At 40.8% G+C, this 17510-nt stretch overlaps 1 protein-coding gene across 1 annotated transcript in view; it reads right to left on the reverse strand.

Moving 5' to 3' along the window:
- The window catches only part of plxnb2a.1 (plexin b2a, tandem duplicate 1), a 224714-nt gene that overhangs the window by 101986 nt on the left and 105218 nt on the right, over positions 1-17510 (reverse strand). The gene's annotated exons all lie outside the window — the stretch shown is intronic.

Genomic DNA, 17510 nt, shown 5'->3' on the forward strand with positions numbered 1-17510 from the left:
GAGGAAAAGGTTACTCCACTCTTTCTCTGTCTTTCTCTCATTTGCCACAATTCTGACTTTCCTTTAACTCCTTTCACTTGTGTAGCTGTCTCATAACTCCTGTTAAAGCCTTGCTAAGTCAGATCTAGTTACCTTTTCTCAGTAGCTTCAACATTACAAAGTAGTGATGTTGGATGTTGCAGGTGAGGGTCACAGCCAATCACAACATCCCAGGAAGTGACGCGTGTCCAATTCAGAGTCAGCAAACTTAACAGTTCATCATTATTAAAACCTTTTTAGAGCTTGCTATCTTCATAAATATTACCAGATACATGAGATAGAATAACCAGCATGTAATGTAAGACAGCATCTTAGGAGCCCTTACTCACCTGTACACACCCATGTTTGACCAGCTATGTTTGACACACCTTAACATTGTTGTGACTAAAATGAACAGTCTCAACTTTCTGGCTTTGACAAAATCTGTCTACACTCAGATGTAGACATGCAGGTTCCTGAGCACCCAAAGCAATCTTTGAGGTTGTTCCAGGAAAATAATTTGCCATGTGTGCCATATATGGACAAAAAGACCAAATGACTAGGTGAAAACAAAACTGTACCAGTAATAGCTGTTTGGGCTAATTCTGAAGTAATATGAAATAAACTTAGATCCACCGATGCATTCATCCCACATTAGACCCCATCTAGCGTTAGATCCATTCAAAGAGCTGTCCATCCATCTTTTTATCCATCCTCAGCTTATCTCTAGAATAATCCCACATCCATATATTACAATTTGTTTGGTGCTACAAAAACAAAAGACGCACCTAAACAGAGCTCTAGAGCCTATAAAGCATTATGACCGTCTTTAAGAAGCCAGTGAAGACCTTTCACTTTTTTTAAACCATATCCGACACATTTTATGCACCAATTAGATTTCTCTACATTCATCTTAAAGCCCACATCCCCTCTGTTTTCAAACAGCCCATTTCAGAAGCTATTTCGATCAAATCTGACCACCTACTATCTAATAATGCCTTTTATTACAAACATGTCTGTGAAGGTTCTCAGTCAGTCTCAGCAGTCCATCTGCATCTAAAGGACAAAGGTCACTCTTTCGAGGATGCCAATGTTCACATTTTGGACAGAGAGGACAGATGGTTTGAAAGAGGAGTGAAAGAAGCCATTTATGTCCACTGTGAGCGACCATCTTTGAACAGAGGCGGTGGCTTACGACGCCAACTGTCTGCCATCTATAATCCAGTTTTGAGATCCCTTCCCAGGCGCCTTAACGCCCACTCACACCCTGGGCCATCTGACCTCAGGAAATCACATGATAGGGTGGGGCCAGGTTTCACAATGAGCTCACCCGAAACCCTGGCTGATTGTGACCCACACCCGTTTTCACACCTTGGCTCATGTGATTAGGTAGAGGATCATCAGGGGGTCCTTTTGTCCCTCTTTGGGGGGAAACTCCCACCGAGTTTAAATCTGGGACTCTCCACCATTTGACCCTTAGAACTGAAGAAGCTTCTCGGATGAGAGGTGAAATGTCTTCAACCAACTTAAAGAAGTCCAGACGCTTTTCTTTCCAAGCTCCTTAGACTTTCATTACAAACATTAACCTTCCCCATGATGTCACCATACTGACGTCACCTGAACTGTCAAACTACATACTGGTCTGAAAACTGGATCAGGAGCCTAGTTCAGACACTTTAGAGTGTATTTTCCAAATGTAGGCCACCCACCCCAAACAAAGTCAAAACATTTTATCAAACCAGAGGCTGCCATCATATCTTCAACAAGGCTCACCAATAGAAAAAGAAAGACTGCCTCCAGAACCAAATTCCAGCCATTACTCCTCTGGAGGTCTGTGAAAAAAATGGCACCAACATGCCTACAGCTTTCTGCTTTGCACATCGTCTTCATCACCTGCAGGTCAGTATAGAAGGCGGCGTGCTTATGATAAAGATCACCAGGAAACTTGACTTGACTTGACTTTCAGATGTGATCTACAACAGCAAAAGCTTGTATTTTCAAACTTTAGATAATTTGGCAGCCCCTCAGTGCAGCACAGAAGAAACCAACCATCAGCCTAATCCAAAGAGCTGATGTTGGTCCACGTGAAATTTATGACTTCATGAGGCCTACTTTTATTTTTAAGAGCTATATACACTGTTTTCTCACTACAAAAATGGCCAGAAATCCATTTGCGACTGACCGAGAGAAAAAAATAATGGGATTCGCCCATTTGTAGTGAAGTGCCATCTCATATGAAAGCGCCGAGGTGGACCTGGACCATACTGACGAAATCAAATAAGCGCAGACAAGCAGTGCACCACAGAACAATTCTACAATAACTTTCCAATCAATCAAACTGGATCATTCGTCGTATCAGAGGTGGGCAGCACGTGAGATTTTTAATAAAAGTATAAAACCAGCTCTGTGCATCGGTTTCATCTCACATCCCAAAGGTGTTCTGATTTAATTTACTTTCCATCACCTTTCTCTTCTTCATCCTCTACTTACCCTTTCTCGGCCTGCAACCTTATCTTTCCGTCTAATATACTCCCATTCTCTTCGCCGTTTTCTCTCTTTTTCACCCGGTCGAACTTTCATACGTATTCACTCTGGGTTTAATTTCGGCTCGTCTCGTACCTGTCCTTGCCCTTTCTTTCCATCTCGCCCCTTTTCACTATCGCTCACCATCTTTCCCACTCGCTTTCTGAATCTCATTCCAACCGCTCCTTCTCCTCCCTCATCCTTTCCCCGCTCAGCTTGTATGAAACATGGCGAGGCGTGGTGATAGGGATGGGTGATAAGAAGGTGATAGACAAGTCAGATGGAAAGATAAGGAGGAGGAGGAGAAGAAGGTGGAGGAGATTGTTTTTCTGTGTTAGTATCAGGAAAGGATCAGGACAAGAGACAACCACTCCTTATGATACGCCACATTAACGGTTCTGGACTCATATACACTATTTTTCAACTCTTCAGCCACTATATACACTGCCCAGAGGCTTTAATATGCAAATTATACATTCATATTTGTCTGCTTTGGTAATGCTCATTGTTTTTAAAGCAGGCCTGCAAATATTATCAGCAGTGTACGACTTCAAGAACAGCATTTTCCTGTTTTTATAAATTTCCATGAAAGCATTTCCAGTAAGAACTGGGACACCACCAAATTACTCCATTCTAATCTCAGTCTAAGACATTTTCTTCTAACATCCAAACCAAAATTGAGCATGCTCAGTGATGTTTCCCCCCTCCTCCCACAAGTGCTGGAGCACAGTTCACAAATCCTCTTACAGTAAGAGGAAAACAAATTACCACACTGGCCGTGTTAACGTGTCTGAGAAGCCATTTCACATCATCAAGGACCACTTTAAAAAGCTAATTCTTTATTGATCAGTGTGGGACTGAGGTTTGGCAAAGATTTGTACCTTTAGCTACAAATTAGGAAGATTATCTCTTGTGCTTCAGAGTTGCCCCTCATTTGCTGGAGGCTGTTTTGGTATATACTATATCATCTACACTCACCAGCCACTTTGCTAGGTACACCAATTCAACTGCTAATTAACACAAATATGGCAGCAGGAACTTATTCAGGGATGTAGACACTGTCAAGATGACCTGCCAAAGTTCAGACCAAGCACCAGAATGGAGAAGAACGGCCATTTAAGTGTCTTTGAACACAGCATGGTTGTTGGCGTAGTGACAGCTGGTCTGAATACTTCAAAAAATTGCTGATCTGCTGGGATTTTCCCACAAATCATCTCTATGGTTTATAGAGAATGCTCAGAAAAAGAGAAAATATACAATGAGTGGCAATTTTGATAATGACCAGCACTTCAATTAACCACTGATTACGGCTAAGGTATGTAGAAGAGGATCTCGCCAGGTGCCCCTCCTGTCAGCTTAGAGCAGGAAACTGCTACAGTTTCCACAAGCTCACCAAAAAATGACAGCAGAAGATTGGAAAGACGTTGCCTCGTCTGATGAGTCTCAATTTCTGCTGCGACATTCTGACTTTAGGGTCAAAAATTGACATAAAAGTCATGAAATCATGGAAGCGTCCTGCCTTGTATCAACAGTGGTGGTGTAATTATGTAGAGGATGTTTTCTTGCCACAATTTGGACGCTTTAGTACCAACTCGCCATTGTTTAAATGCCACAGCCGACCTGAGAACTGTTGCTGATCATGTCCATACCTTTATGAGGACAGTGTACTATCTTCTGAAGGCGGGTCCCAGCAGGATAACGCTCCACATCACAAACCTTAAATAATTTCAAACTGGTTTCTTGAACATGACAATGAGTTCACTGTGCTCAGATGGCCCCCACTGTCACCAGATGCCAATCCAATAAGGACATACTGGAATTGATCATTCACGTCATTTTTTGTGCAGCTTTTTTTTTTTTTTTAAACCAGAAAAAGTGCTGGAAAACAGTTTCTACATGTGCATCAGTAACTCCAATACCATTTTGGTGAGTGCATGAAATTTTTACCCATTCTCATCACTACATCCACGTTAATAAAGGTCAAATTTCCCCCTTGTTAACACCCAGACAAGGATGAAGACTCTGACAGTGCCAGCTGCCAAAAACTTCCTACTTTGTTCTGGAGTTTTGACCTCCTCGAAGATTTCCTAACCTCAGGAAGACAGAATGTGACTCACACTGCCCATAACAACACTACTTTTATAGGCCTGGCGCGACGATAAAGTGTTTTTAATGTGCATACCACAGCCTCAACACATGAATCACACTTCTCCTGAAGTGGTCGAGTCATGCAGACCTAACCAGAAGATCTGCTATTACGACATCTAAAAGACTTAATTACATCTGTAAACGCAATCCAAAACACCAGATCCTATTTTTCCACACCATTCATAAATACATCTTCCTGCGTGCTGCAGAAGGAGTGAATTAACATATTTTTGTACCATCTGCAGCTGCAATTGTATAAAATCTTTTATCCAACAGCTAATCAGATTAAAGGCTGTGCAAGAATAAATAAATGCCTTTCTGAAAGACATTCAACAGATGAATATTTATCATGTAAGCTCTTGTTTTAATTACTTTTTTTTTTTTTTAAACTCTTTTTGGATGAGCACACATGTTGTGTAATAGCAGTATTCCCATGGGAGTTTCCAGGAGATTAGAGATCATCACAGGAGATGCAGGTGACACATATTGTTCTGTGTAACAAACATAAGCATTTTTTCTGATTAACAGTAAACCGGTTACAGAGCCAGAGGCAGGAATAGCTAATGTGGAAACCCTGTTTTTATCACTTTAATTCAAAAACCGGCTTGTGTAACTGCTGCCTGTGCCGATTTTATGGGTGTGTTTTGATGTCAACATTTCAATAAAGGAATAGATGTTGACCTTGATGATACTGGATGGATAAATGAAAATCGAGCAAATTAAATTCAAGTTAATGTCACATTGTTCTTCCTCAGAGGCCCTTTTTTAATATATATTTTGTCCTGTTTGTGTTGGTTCCATTTTACCTTTTATTATTACATGAAGAGAAGCACTTTGAACCTCTTTGAGCCAAACACTTGTTTGGAGGATTTTATTTTACTGTCTCTCTCTGGCACATCACAGGGCTAAAATCAGATACAAGCAGAGATGTAAAACGCAATGAACAATCATATAAAGTGGTTTTGATCTCACCTAAAGTTTATCCTCACATTGTTAAGCTAATCTAGAGACAAATTTAACAAAAATAACTTTAAAATATAGGAAATTCAAAGCTGAGCTAATCAATTTCAGCATCTTTCAGCTCATTGTTTGTGTTTCCTGTCCATGATGTCACCGGCCTGATTCAGTGAAAGTGCAAACCTTGGCAAGCACAGAAGTGCCAAAATCTGCAGTTCCTCAAATGGCCACTTGAGGCTGGTTCCCTTTTTAAAACTGACCAACTTTAGAGCAGAATAAATAAATATTCTTGCATCCTGTTACAAAAAAACAAGCTGGGCTCTATGGCCAACATGCTCCTTAATAACAACGAGTTGTGAATTAAACTGTTCAAAACTCCCCAGTTCACATTGCTTTAATGCTTTGATCAACACATGCAAACACAGGCTGCTGCAGTGACAACCTTTTTATGATTGCTTTGCTTGCTAACAGATTGCTACTGGTTGCATGGAGGACAGCGACTTGTCTGCAAACACTGGGGCGCTATTCAGCGATCCAGAAAGTTAAAATTTTGCCTCATTGATGCAACAAAGCATTTTAAAAAGGCACAACTTTTATTTTGTAGATGAACGATCTGCAGTTGGCGTCACACTTTTCACAGTTTCACTTCTGCTCAGCAAAATCGCGAGTGTTTGCAGACAACTCGGCATCTTCCATGCAAAGTATGGGCAACCGCTCCAATCTGCTAGCAATCAGTTTCACCTAATCACTGTAAGCAACCGATTGCCAACCAGTTGGGGAAGATGCATTTTTCCTAGTGAATGGTTGCTGACCATTCACTAGGCCTAGCTGACGACTAAGCACTTCTCAAAACAAGATTTAGCAAAGCAGCGGTTAATTGATTCCGCACTCAGCACGAAACATCGGACACAAATGTTCACCAAACAGGCAGCGGCCTGTGGAATTAAATGCATCAAGTGGCCAGAAAAACAGCTCGAAATCTTCATGTCTGACGGATGTGCAGAGAGTTAACTGCCATTCGATGCAAACACAAAAGCCAGAGAAAAGGTCCGTGCTGTTGGCGGTAGCTTTTATTCGTCGGGTTAATGACTGAAGGACGTTTCTTTTCAGTTCAGATGGAAGTTAGAATTGCAACGAGGAGACTGGGTCAGGGAAAAAAAAAAATTTGAGCTCAATATGTCAATGTGAAAAAAATAAAGCCACAACAGATGGTGTCAACAAGCAGAGCGCTGCCACATTGACTCAACTAAAAGATGATTTGTGGAAATTCAAAGCACGATGCGCTTCAAATGAGATAATCAGAAAAAACAAAAACAAATATGCACTCAGAGCCAAGCTATTTATTATTTTTCCTTGATGACAAGAATATCTGGTTTCATTGATAATAGCGCAGAAATATTCCTGTTATGCTGCAATGCAGATTAGATCTTTCCTTTCTCCGACTTCCATTAAACTTGCTCTGTGGGGATTCATCTCACTCAATTGATTTGAGTTGATGGGTGAGCTTTTTGAATTAAAAAAAAAGAAAAAAAAAAAGAAAGATAATCTCCCCCCACCTCCCCCCTCACATCAAAATATGCAACTTGGGTCTCTGCACCGCTGAACTGCAACGTAACTAAAAAAGAAGTTGGTATTAATTTTTCTTTTGGATGGCAGAGAGATTGAGGTTATGAACTCAATTGAGGTTATGGGTAGAGGGGAGCCGGCTGTTCCTGTGATGTAGTTAAGTTTGCTTAGTTGAGTTTGAGAGCTTTTCACGAGTGGAAACAATGTGAGAGAGTTCAGAGGTTACAGCTCACTTTACAGAGCCTGTCTAGGACCCAGCGGGGACCTTGGCTCTTCACTAAACTGCTGTTTGAAATATCTGACATCAAGAATGTCTCTGTTGTGACTGTTTTGTCTCTCTGTCTTCATTTCTTCCTCCCTGTCCGTCAGTTCAGAGTGTGCGCGCATGCAACGGAGCGCTACGGGGATTGAGGAAGATCCGTCTGAAAATGAGGATGACACAGTGACAGCCGGAGCCGACAGCCCTGCCAACCGCACACTCGAATGTGATGCCACGCGTGCACACACAGGCACGGTCTTTTCTTCTGATACGGCTGCCATTTCTTATCATTTAAGTCATCTGACAGCCGAAGAGAAGGAGACAGATGGAAGGAGAAATGGGAAGGAATAAATACTGACATGTAGGAAGAGACCATGATGGACAGGAAAAAATAAAAGACTGATTGGTGAACAAATGTCAAGAGAAGGTAGACAGTAAACCCTCCAAAGATTGGTTTGTCACAGCACTTCATCTGTCAGATATTAGAGAACTAAAGATGGGAGTTCAAACAGGCCATTACAAGGCATGGAAGGGGAAAAAAATCCTCCACAAGGGGGCGCGGGACAGTCAGAGTGGAAGCTGCTGAGTGAGGTGATTCACTTGGGATAAATATAATAAGAGAGAGTGATTTACAGCCCCTGTAAGCCTCCCTGAGTTGGCTTTGAGAGAAAAAAATTCACCTGAGAATAATCACGAGTTTTCATCTCCTCCCTGTAGAGACATAAACCTGCTCTGAATCTCACTGAGCTGATGCTGCATGGAGCCAAACTGCTTTCAGGCTTCCGCTGACAAGAATAAACTTCTAATGTCCCAATTATATTTGCAATTAATGCCCCATTAGATGCCAGAAAAGATTTAGAAAAGCCCATCAAAATATCCTTAAGCACAATTTGGTGTGATCAGAGAGCTTGTTTGGTCTGACAAAGCCAGACAAATGGCGCTCATAAGAAAGCTTCAGTTTTATATCCGGGCATCATGCTGGCAAGGTGACTGCAGACAGAGCGGGAGTGCAGCGTGATCGCAGACAGATCCATTCATCAACACAAAGTTTTAGCACTGGAATCAGCAGGGGGCTAATTACTTCACAGCTCCTCCTTATTGAACTAATGTGTCCAAAAAAAAAAAACCCAAGGAAGCTTTTCTTAAAGTCGTCTTAAAACAACTATTGGCTCTCTGTTGCTGGGCTGATCTGGAGAGGAGCTTTTATTCTTTCTCCCAATCAGGGTCGCTGCGTTGGCAAGTTTGGGTTCAGGTTCCTGCCCCAGCACTTCCAACTGTCAGCGGTAACCACCCACAGCGAGCAGGACCTCAGCTATAAGCTCGCCAGTTCCATTTCCCCAAAAGAAACTCCATATTTACCTACAGAGCTGTAAACAGCTGCTCAGTAATTGCAGTAAAACTGTATCTGACAATGTCAAAGATGTGTTATGAAGACTTAGTTTATATAAAAGATACTTTCAAGTGTCAGCATGGGGCAGCGACTCTGCTGTTTTTGATTTTTTTCTCCATTTATATTTGCTGTGTAATTTCTTTTTTTTCTCTTTTCCTACTTTAAATGTTTAAATTCATTTATGTTTTTTCTTCTCCTTGGATTCTTTTCCAGTTTTGTGGAAGTTATTGTGATAAAAGTTCAGATAGTTTTAATCTTTTCATGTCTGTTTCTGATCAGCGTTCGTGTCTTTGTGCACATTTCTGGTTATTTCGTGTCTTTGTGTTTGATTTTTACTTTATTTTGGTCGTTTTGTAAATGATTTCAGTTTTTTTCCTGCCCTCTGTGTGTTTGCTTACCTTCTCATTTTGGCTACTCTGAAGTTTTGTGTGTTAGAGTTTATTTTGTGTTTGAGATTGTTTTCTCTCCCTGCCACTGTTTTGCAAGTTTTTAGGGTTTGTTTTGAGCACTGTGTGACATTTTCACTGCTTTCTTTCTCCTTTTGGTCAGTTTTCATCTCTTTGCAGATGTTTCTGGTTTCTTTTTGTTAACTTTGTCTCTCTTTGTGTTTGCTTTGAATCTTGTTTTGGTCGTTTTGGATTTCTGTGTCTACGAGTTTGTTTTTTTGTCTTTGTCATCGTTTGGGGGTTTACGTGGAATTTTGTTTATGTTGGGTGACATTTTTATGTTTTTTGTTCTCTTTTTTGTCATTTAGCAGATGTTGTTTTTGTTATTTTTCAGATATTTCTGTTTGCTAAATATGTTTATATTGTTGCTTTAATTTTGTTTGGCTGATATTTTTGTATTTTCTTTTGGTAATTTTATGTCTGCATGTGTTTGTTTTGGGTGCTTTAGATTTTTTTGTGAGATTTTGAGCATGTGTGTGTCATATTTCCACTATTTTTTATTCTCTTTTAGTTTTGGTCACTTTGCATTTGTTTGTCAACGCTGGTTAATTTGCTCTTTGTATTTGATTTTTTTTTTTGCAACTAAAATTTTCCTTTCATTGCATTTTAGTCTTTGTTTTTATGTATTTAAGGTTGTTTAAGGGGTAATTTCGCAAGACAGTTTCACTGTTTTTGTTCATATCTTGAAAGCTTTCTGTACTTTTGTTTTTTGGGTAAGTCTTCAATGCTGTTTCAAGACCTCTGTACAATAACAATTATTTTATTTTATATTAATTTAACTAATAGTGCAAAAACACAGCACAATGTAAAGTCATTGAATATATATTTTAATATCTACTATATGAGACCAGTCATGTGTGCAATTACTGAAACAACTGAGGAAGCATAGGTCCACACACACTCACACTCTTCTGTTAAAAATAGCCAAATAACGTCTGTTCTTCAGCAATGTCAAGTATCATCCTGGCACCACAGACGCTCCAGCTTTCCCTCTCCACCTTGGAGCGCTCACTTCCAAATATGGAGAAGGGCCATTTATTACTGGCAACGTGTGGCGTGAATATGCTCTACATTTCATCAAACAGCCGAGACAGCGTGGTGAAAATGGCACCCGGCGATTCTCTCCTTTGCACAAAAGCCCGATTTTTACACCAAAATACTGTTTCTACTGATATCGATTCAAGTGAAAAGGCAGCATGTGGAATCCCCCCCCACCCCCAACCTCTTACATTTGCCAGATTTTCAGGCCTCCACAGGAATACTTCCACTCTGTCACTTTTCTGATAAAGTTCAAGGGAAAGTTTTCCTTTTTCCGATGCCCTTATTTCCCTCCAGTTTCCCCACTTAACAGCCGATGAGGGTGTGTGTGTGCGCACATGTGTGTGTGTGTTTGGGCAGTTTCCTGGCCCCCATAAGGGCTCCTAATGACCAATTTACATAATTAACACACTGAGGCATGGCAGGCTGCCTCTGCCTCAGTGACACACAAACACAGTCGGGTTCAGTGTTAGTGAAGTTGAATGAAAGCCAAAAACTCTTTCCTCCATTCTTGGCTTTCACTCCTCCATTCACTCAGAGCTTTCTCTTTCTCTCGCTGCAAATATTTAATAGCACGCTGCGCTCGTGTTGGTCCCAAGGTGCACGTTTAGTGTTTAAAAGCAGGAAAATAAAGTCTTTTTAACCCCGTCACTGACTGTGAAAGAAACATGGCAAAAAACAAGCCATTTTAAGCCAGTGAAAGGAAATAAAGCGCTCAGGATGATGATAAAGCAGACGTTATAATTAGCAGGATGAGGTTAGTATTAAAAAAAAACTAAAACATTTTAATTAACAAAACACTGTTTTTAAAAATGACTCTTTACACATTAATATACAGTATATTTATCTTTTATTGAAAAACCAAAACATCTCAGTGGCGTAGATTCCTTGGAAAGCCAAACTGACTCTGGCACACTTACTGAAATAAAAAGAGGCGACAGCATTTAGGGAAAACAGAAAAAACAGCTTTAGCTGAAGAAATTTGACTTCCCTGTATTAAAACACACTTTAAATTTATTTGTGGTTATTAGGTAAGCTGTGGGTTTCCAGTAAACCCTCTGTGGCCTTTATTCAAACCGTGTCACCACATGATGATTCATAGAAATTAATTCTCAACTGGTGAAACAATGAAAATGAGATTGGGGGTGGGGGGTGTGTCTCCTTTTAATCTAGCACTCATCTTTAGACCGCAGGCCATCGTATCTTCAAACATTTCATTCCAACACCAAACAGAAAGGCCTCAGCCAATCAGAAAGTTTGAACCTGACCTTACGGTGATGTCACAACACTAATCAGTGCCGTGTTTTGGAGCTTTTAATCAAGTTTTCACGTCAGCCTTTTAACAAATAAAAATAAGTTTTTGTCCAGAGCGTGCAATCACGTTCAAAGACCCATCCATCCACCCCAATCTCCTCCCTCCTTTGTAACCCCGCAGTGATGTCACCTTCCATTCTGCTTCACGCTCATCATCACTGCATCCAATGAAGAGCTGAAAATGGGTGGACATTTTTATGGAGGACCGTTTTATGCACAAAAACTTTAGTTTATTTGACATCCATTGAGGTTTCAAGGTTTGTTTATTGCTTTTTAAAAATATTTCTTTGTTTTTGGACATGGATTTTCTCAGAAATTAAACACCCAGCAGCCACTTTGTTAGGTACACTTGGTTAACTGGGGGTAAAGAGTGGAAATATATTGAGCTAAAGAATCCTGCACACATCCACCCTCTCCTCATCAGCTCTGTGCATATTTAAATGCCACTGTGCCAGGCAGACTAAATCAAACAGGATTAGATGGACAAGACTTATTAATCCACCCCAGACAGCGAAAGGCTAAATCCATAATAAAGATTAGTTATAAAAACCTCATCTACACAACCCGATCGGTCCGATCAGTGGCTGGACAGAAGCAAATAAATGCGGTTTCCAGACTAAAAGCGAATATTTAGAAAACTGTTCCCGCTGTCTGTGATTAAGCACTGTTAGTTTTGGCGACAAGTTTTCCACCGCTCGCAGGAATGAAGTGTTTCATATTTATTTGGCAACATCATTGAGTCGTTATGGCTCCTTGCCGTCGAGCTTTGTGTCAAATCTAAGGATAGAATCACAAGATCCAGGCAGCATCTCCACCACAGCTGGTAGACTGAAATCTGAAAATGACGTTTTCTGGCACAAAGTCTTTCTGGCCCTGAGGGCAAACTGTTTCCACTCGAGTATAAATAGCAGAGTGGTGGCTAACTGTGAACCCAGACCGTGCCTCTCAGACATAGCTCCTGGCTGTGGTGGTATTAGCAGGCCTGATAAGTGGGAGAAAAACAAAAAAATTGTGCATAACCAAGATTTATTTCTCTGCAGTGGCAGTAAATACTAAGCGGGCCCGCTGATAACTGTGCTCCATTCAGAGCTTAACAAGATATTTAGGGCTGAAGAACAGCAGCATTTGCCATGATGAACAGCAGGGCAGCTTTTGACTCTCGCACAGACACGCAAACCCTCGCACAGAGGAGCTGGGGCTCAGGTACCCACACAGGGCTGCTCTCAAAGGCCCAAAAATGCTCTTTCATGATGGAAAAAGCTTCACAACATGCTCGACCTTTCCAGGACAGACACACAGAGTCTGAAAAGAAAATTCTCATGATTTTTAGCTCTGACTCCAGTTTCGAATCAACCTCTTATACGCTCATTAAGCACTCATCAAACTATGACACTCAGAAAACTGACATTTTAGACATGCGCTGATCATTTCTGATCTGCATGTATTAGGTATGGAAGACATTTTATGTCAGCGTTTAAACATTACATGGATCATCCAAACATCCTGATGCATCTCTCAGGTCCTGTGTCAGGTCTTTGCTAGATTTTTTGTTTCTATTTCTTAAGGACATGACTTTCAAATACCACTTTAAACATACCGCTTCGTCTTTTGTCCTCCACTTGCCCCGTTTCCTCAAATTCTTTAAGGAAACACTGCACGCTGATCCTGAAGTTTTTCCGCTAATAGCTCCTTGGGAATCAAGCTTTCAGCTTTGCCAATTTTCACAGATTCAATGAAAGATACTATTTAAAGATTTTCTTTGCAATGTTGTTTGTTGTGTGCAGACAACCCTGGTTCATCCCTTGACGTTCTCATGCATGGAGTGCTTCATAGGCTAGTATTTCGTAGCGTAAACAAAAAAAAAAAACAAAAAAAAAAAAAAAAGAACTGGACTGAAAATGAGTGAAAAAACAGCCAATGTCCAGGGAAAAGTTTTGAAAGACCTTTACAAAGCCTGGAGAACTACTGCTCAAGACCAAACATTTAAATAAAATCTGGCTCTTTGAATGCAAAATATAAAAGGTATGTGGGGGTGGCTGCAGACTTTTGCACAGTACTGTAAATCCTGTAAATCTGGAATGGTAATATTCCAGACATGTGCAACATGACTCTGAGTCACAGAGCACACTGCACATTTATCAACAACATACAAATCACGGAGGTAGAGACGCCCTACAGTAAAACCTGCTTCATTGTTCTTTTTGACCCTCATTGGGGGCCGTAATTCACAAAATGATCATGTTGGATTCAACAACATGCAACCGAGACCATGTCTACTGAGGCAGCAGATTTATAGAGCTGAAAGATCCTTTTCCATAGACTTCTAGAATAGTTGTCCCCCTACTGGTCATTATAAAGAATTCATATAAAAGGCCTTCACTTAAATCTTCATACTTAGAAGTTAAATCCATGTTTTGCAAAAGTCTGGTCAAAAGAAAAAGAGAGAACTCACAATATGTATGCCCTCTAGTAGCCAAAAAACATCCATGCGAGGTCACAAAGCAGCACCGGTGCCTAAAAATATTCGATGAGGCTGCGTTTAAACAATAACATCTTCCAAAATAGCGGCACGTGCACACGCTGACAGCTGTCGTTATACGGGGACAATGCTGAATGTCTACCCGTAACACTTATCTTAATTATTATCCCTCCAATACCTCAATTATAGACCTGCATTTCATCTCCCTCGTCATTTTTCAAAACCTAATCACGACTTTAATCTACTGCTTCAACTCCATTTTGTTTTTGTTCTTCCTTTGCATTCAGATCAGGCCTCCATCATAATTTCCTCAGACTGATAGTTTATGAAAAGAGAAACTGCACCGAGGCTACGCCAATGCAAATACAATTTAACGTGAAGAAAAGAGGGAATGCTAATTCACCTGGGAGGACTGAGAGGGTGTGTGTGTCTGTGTGCTTGTGTCTGTGTGTGTGTCTGTGTGTGTCTGTGTGAGACTCTCACAGTGAGGGGTGTGTCTGGTGTTGTATTTCCTATCTGTATTCTGAATAGCAAGTCCAAGAACACACTTGACTGCAGTAATGAGGTACTTTCAGTACTGTGTGTGTGTGTGTGTGTGTGTGTGTGTGTGTGTGTGTGTGTGTGTGTGTATAAACAGATTGAACCCAGAGCGGAGTGAAAGAACGAATAAAGAAAAAAAAAAAGATAAAAGTAAGAAAAAAACTCCAGAGTGTTGAAAGAGGAACAAGAATCCCTGGAGTTCCTCCCTCCCTTTTCTCCCTTTTATTCCTCCTCTCTCGCCTGTACAAACATGCTCCCGCCCTCTTTCCTCTCCTCATCTTCCCCTCCACCCCCTTTTTCAACTGCCCTCTTTATCTCCTTTCTTCCTCCTCATCTTTCTCTCCGCTGAAACACAAAACCCTTGTAATCCCCACGATCCAGGCCTGTCCGGAGGGCAAGGGAAGAGGCACGAGCGCGAGAGTCTGAAGGGAGAGGAGGATGTGGAAATGAATGAGAGTGAAGTGAAAAGGATGAGGAAAGAAAGCGTGAGTAATCTGTAAAATATCAACGCTAATTTCGCTTCCACTTATTTAACAGGCAAACCTGAAATGATTTTTATAAACAGGAAATAGTTCTGTAGAGGTAACTGCTGTCTTTTTACCATTTCCTACTGAAGCTGTTTGGTCCTGACTGGTTGACATTTTTGATTTCAGCAGATACAATTCTTGGTAATTTGACCACAGACTGTATATAAAAGATGGGTGTAGGTACTGTGACTTTACCTGTTGGTTCATGGACTGCTGTTTTGGAGCCTTGAGTTTGCCGTCTTTACTTTATCTCCTCTTCCCCACTTGAGAAGCCAGAAAAAAAACCTCCTTGCCTACTGCCCCAGTTTCCATATTCAGTTTTACTGAAATAACGATAAACACGACAGCATCAACAAACCCATTTTTGTCCATTTTCTTTTCATAAATCCTATTTACTGCATCTGAAATAGACCTATAGTATATGAACCACTGGATGACGGTGTGTTAGTAGCTACGCTAGCTGCAGTTCACTATCGCAAAAACCACATTTTTCCAAGGAAATTACAAAATTCTTATTGTGAAGCAAGACATTCTTGGATGACACAACAAAACACAACTTCAGTACCAGTGGAGTTAATTAATAATAACAATAATAGGATGAGTCGCCCCCTGTTGGCCATTAGGAATAATGCAGGCTAAAGATAGTTCTGCTTTGACTTCAGTTTTTGATTCATGAAAGACTGTAGCTGTTTTTTCATGAGCATTCTAACAGTTTCATCACTTCCTGTATGTACCCTGACTAACATTAGCAACTGTATACAGCTTTTAGGGTAGACGGGATCAAAAGACTAGAAAATTGATTAAAACAGTTGCATTCCCATTGTGAATGCAAATGCATTTTAAAACTGCTCAAACCTTCCTGACATGGAGCTTCGAGTTAAAAATCTTGGGAACCACAAATCTAAACTGGAGGTAGAAGAAGGGAATGCGTTTGAAATCATGATAATTATGAAAACAAAAACAAGTGTACGGGGACAACAGCAGGAATTGTAACAGATCGACTGCTCGGTGATGACATTTAGTTTGAGGAAAAGTGTGTTTAAACTATGGAAGGTTCGGTCTTTTATCCTTACCGGATTCCCATCTTTCGGTTTTGACCTGGTGACATCAGTGTTGGCCAAACTATGAGCAGTACAGCAGAGGGCTCATAGGATACAAGATTTATAAACGCTCTATTGAGCCATTTTGAAATTTTTGGACAAACGAGTGCTGGTTTTAAACGTAAGGGAACACGGCGTAGAAGATCGAAAATGTAACTTTCAGGACCTGATGTGAAGTAGAACTCTTTTATTCACATTTAGACTCATAAATAACATATTTCGTGTGCACAGAATGAAATTTAGGGAAGTTTGCTGAAAGTGGAGGGATTTTCACTATATTACAGCAGCAGAGCAGTCAGATGCATCATTTATCAGAGCACTGTCAGGATCAGTGATTTTTTGGTGGTGAACTACTGACAGGTACCAAAACATTTCAGGGTTCAGAACCACCTGTGGCCACGGGAGAAATAATAAAAGACTCAAGTTTCCGTGTTGAGCTGCAAACTTGTCAACTGTCAAAGCAAACTCAGTTCTGAAACAAGTTCAGGCCTCTTATGCAACCAGTGACACACTGTTCATCTTTAATGGAGGTCCTGCTGATGAGCTGTGATACAGAGAAGCGCTGCGATGAGAACAAAGGCTTCTCTTCTCTACGAGGTTTGGTTTACATCAGAGGAGCCCGAGAGTCTTTGAACAGCGAGACGTCGAGGAGAGGGCGAATGAAGTCCACCTACTTTACTCCGCAATTTATTTCAAGGGGAAAGTGTACGGGTATTTGGCGACAGACAAAAACCCATCAGAGCATAGCTATCAGGTGGCTTCAGGACACACACACACACACGGCCATCTACTCGGGTTGCTGATAATAAGAGTCTGTTAGCGCTCCCTTTCCAAATCCAATCACGGCAAGATTTAAAGGCAGCAAAGCGTCTCTGGCGACTAAAACTATTTACATCACATTTTCCCCCGATTTCGCCGCCTGCTGCCTGCGTTCAGAGCGCTGCCAGTGTGTTTTCTACACGGCCGAGCAGTCACCTCCAGGCATCACAGCTCTGGTAGCAAACTGATTTTAAGACCAACATCTCACACTGAGCAAAATATTTTCTCCTGCTGAAGGAGAACAAATCCCACTTCTGGCAGCTTACTTGTTTTTAAGAGAGAGAGAGAGAGAGAGAAAAAAAAATGTTATTTTCTTTTCTTTTCTTTCTTTCTTTTTTTTTTTTTTTAAAAAAAAGGGCAGCAAATGGGGGGGAAAAAGGCTTGAA

This window comes from Oreochromis niloticus, linkage group LG17, assembly GCF_001858045.2.
Source record: "Oreochromis niloticus isolate F11D_XX linkage group LG17, O_niloticus_UMD_NMBU, whole genome shotgun sequence".
NCBI lineage: Eukaryota > Metazoa > Chordata > Actinopteri > Cichliformes > Cichlidae > Oreochromis > Oreochromis niloticus.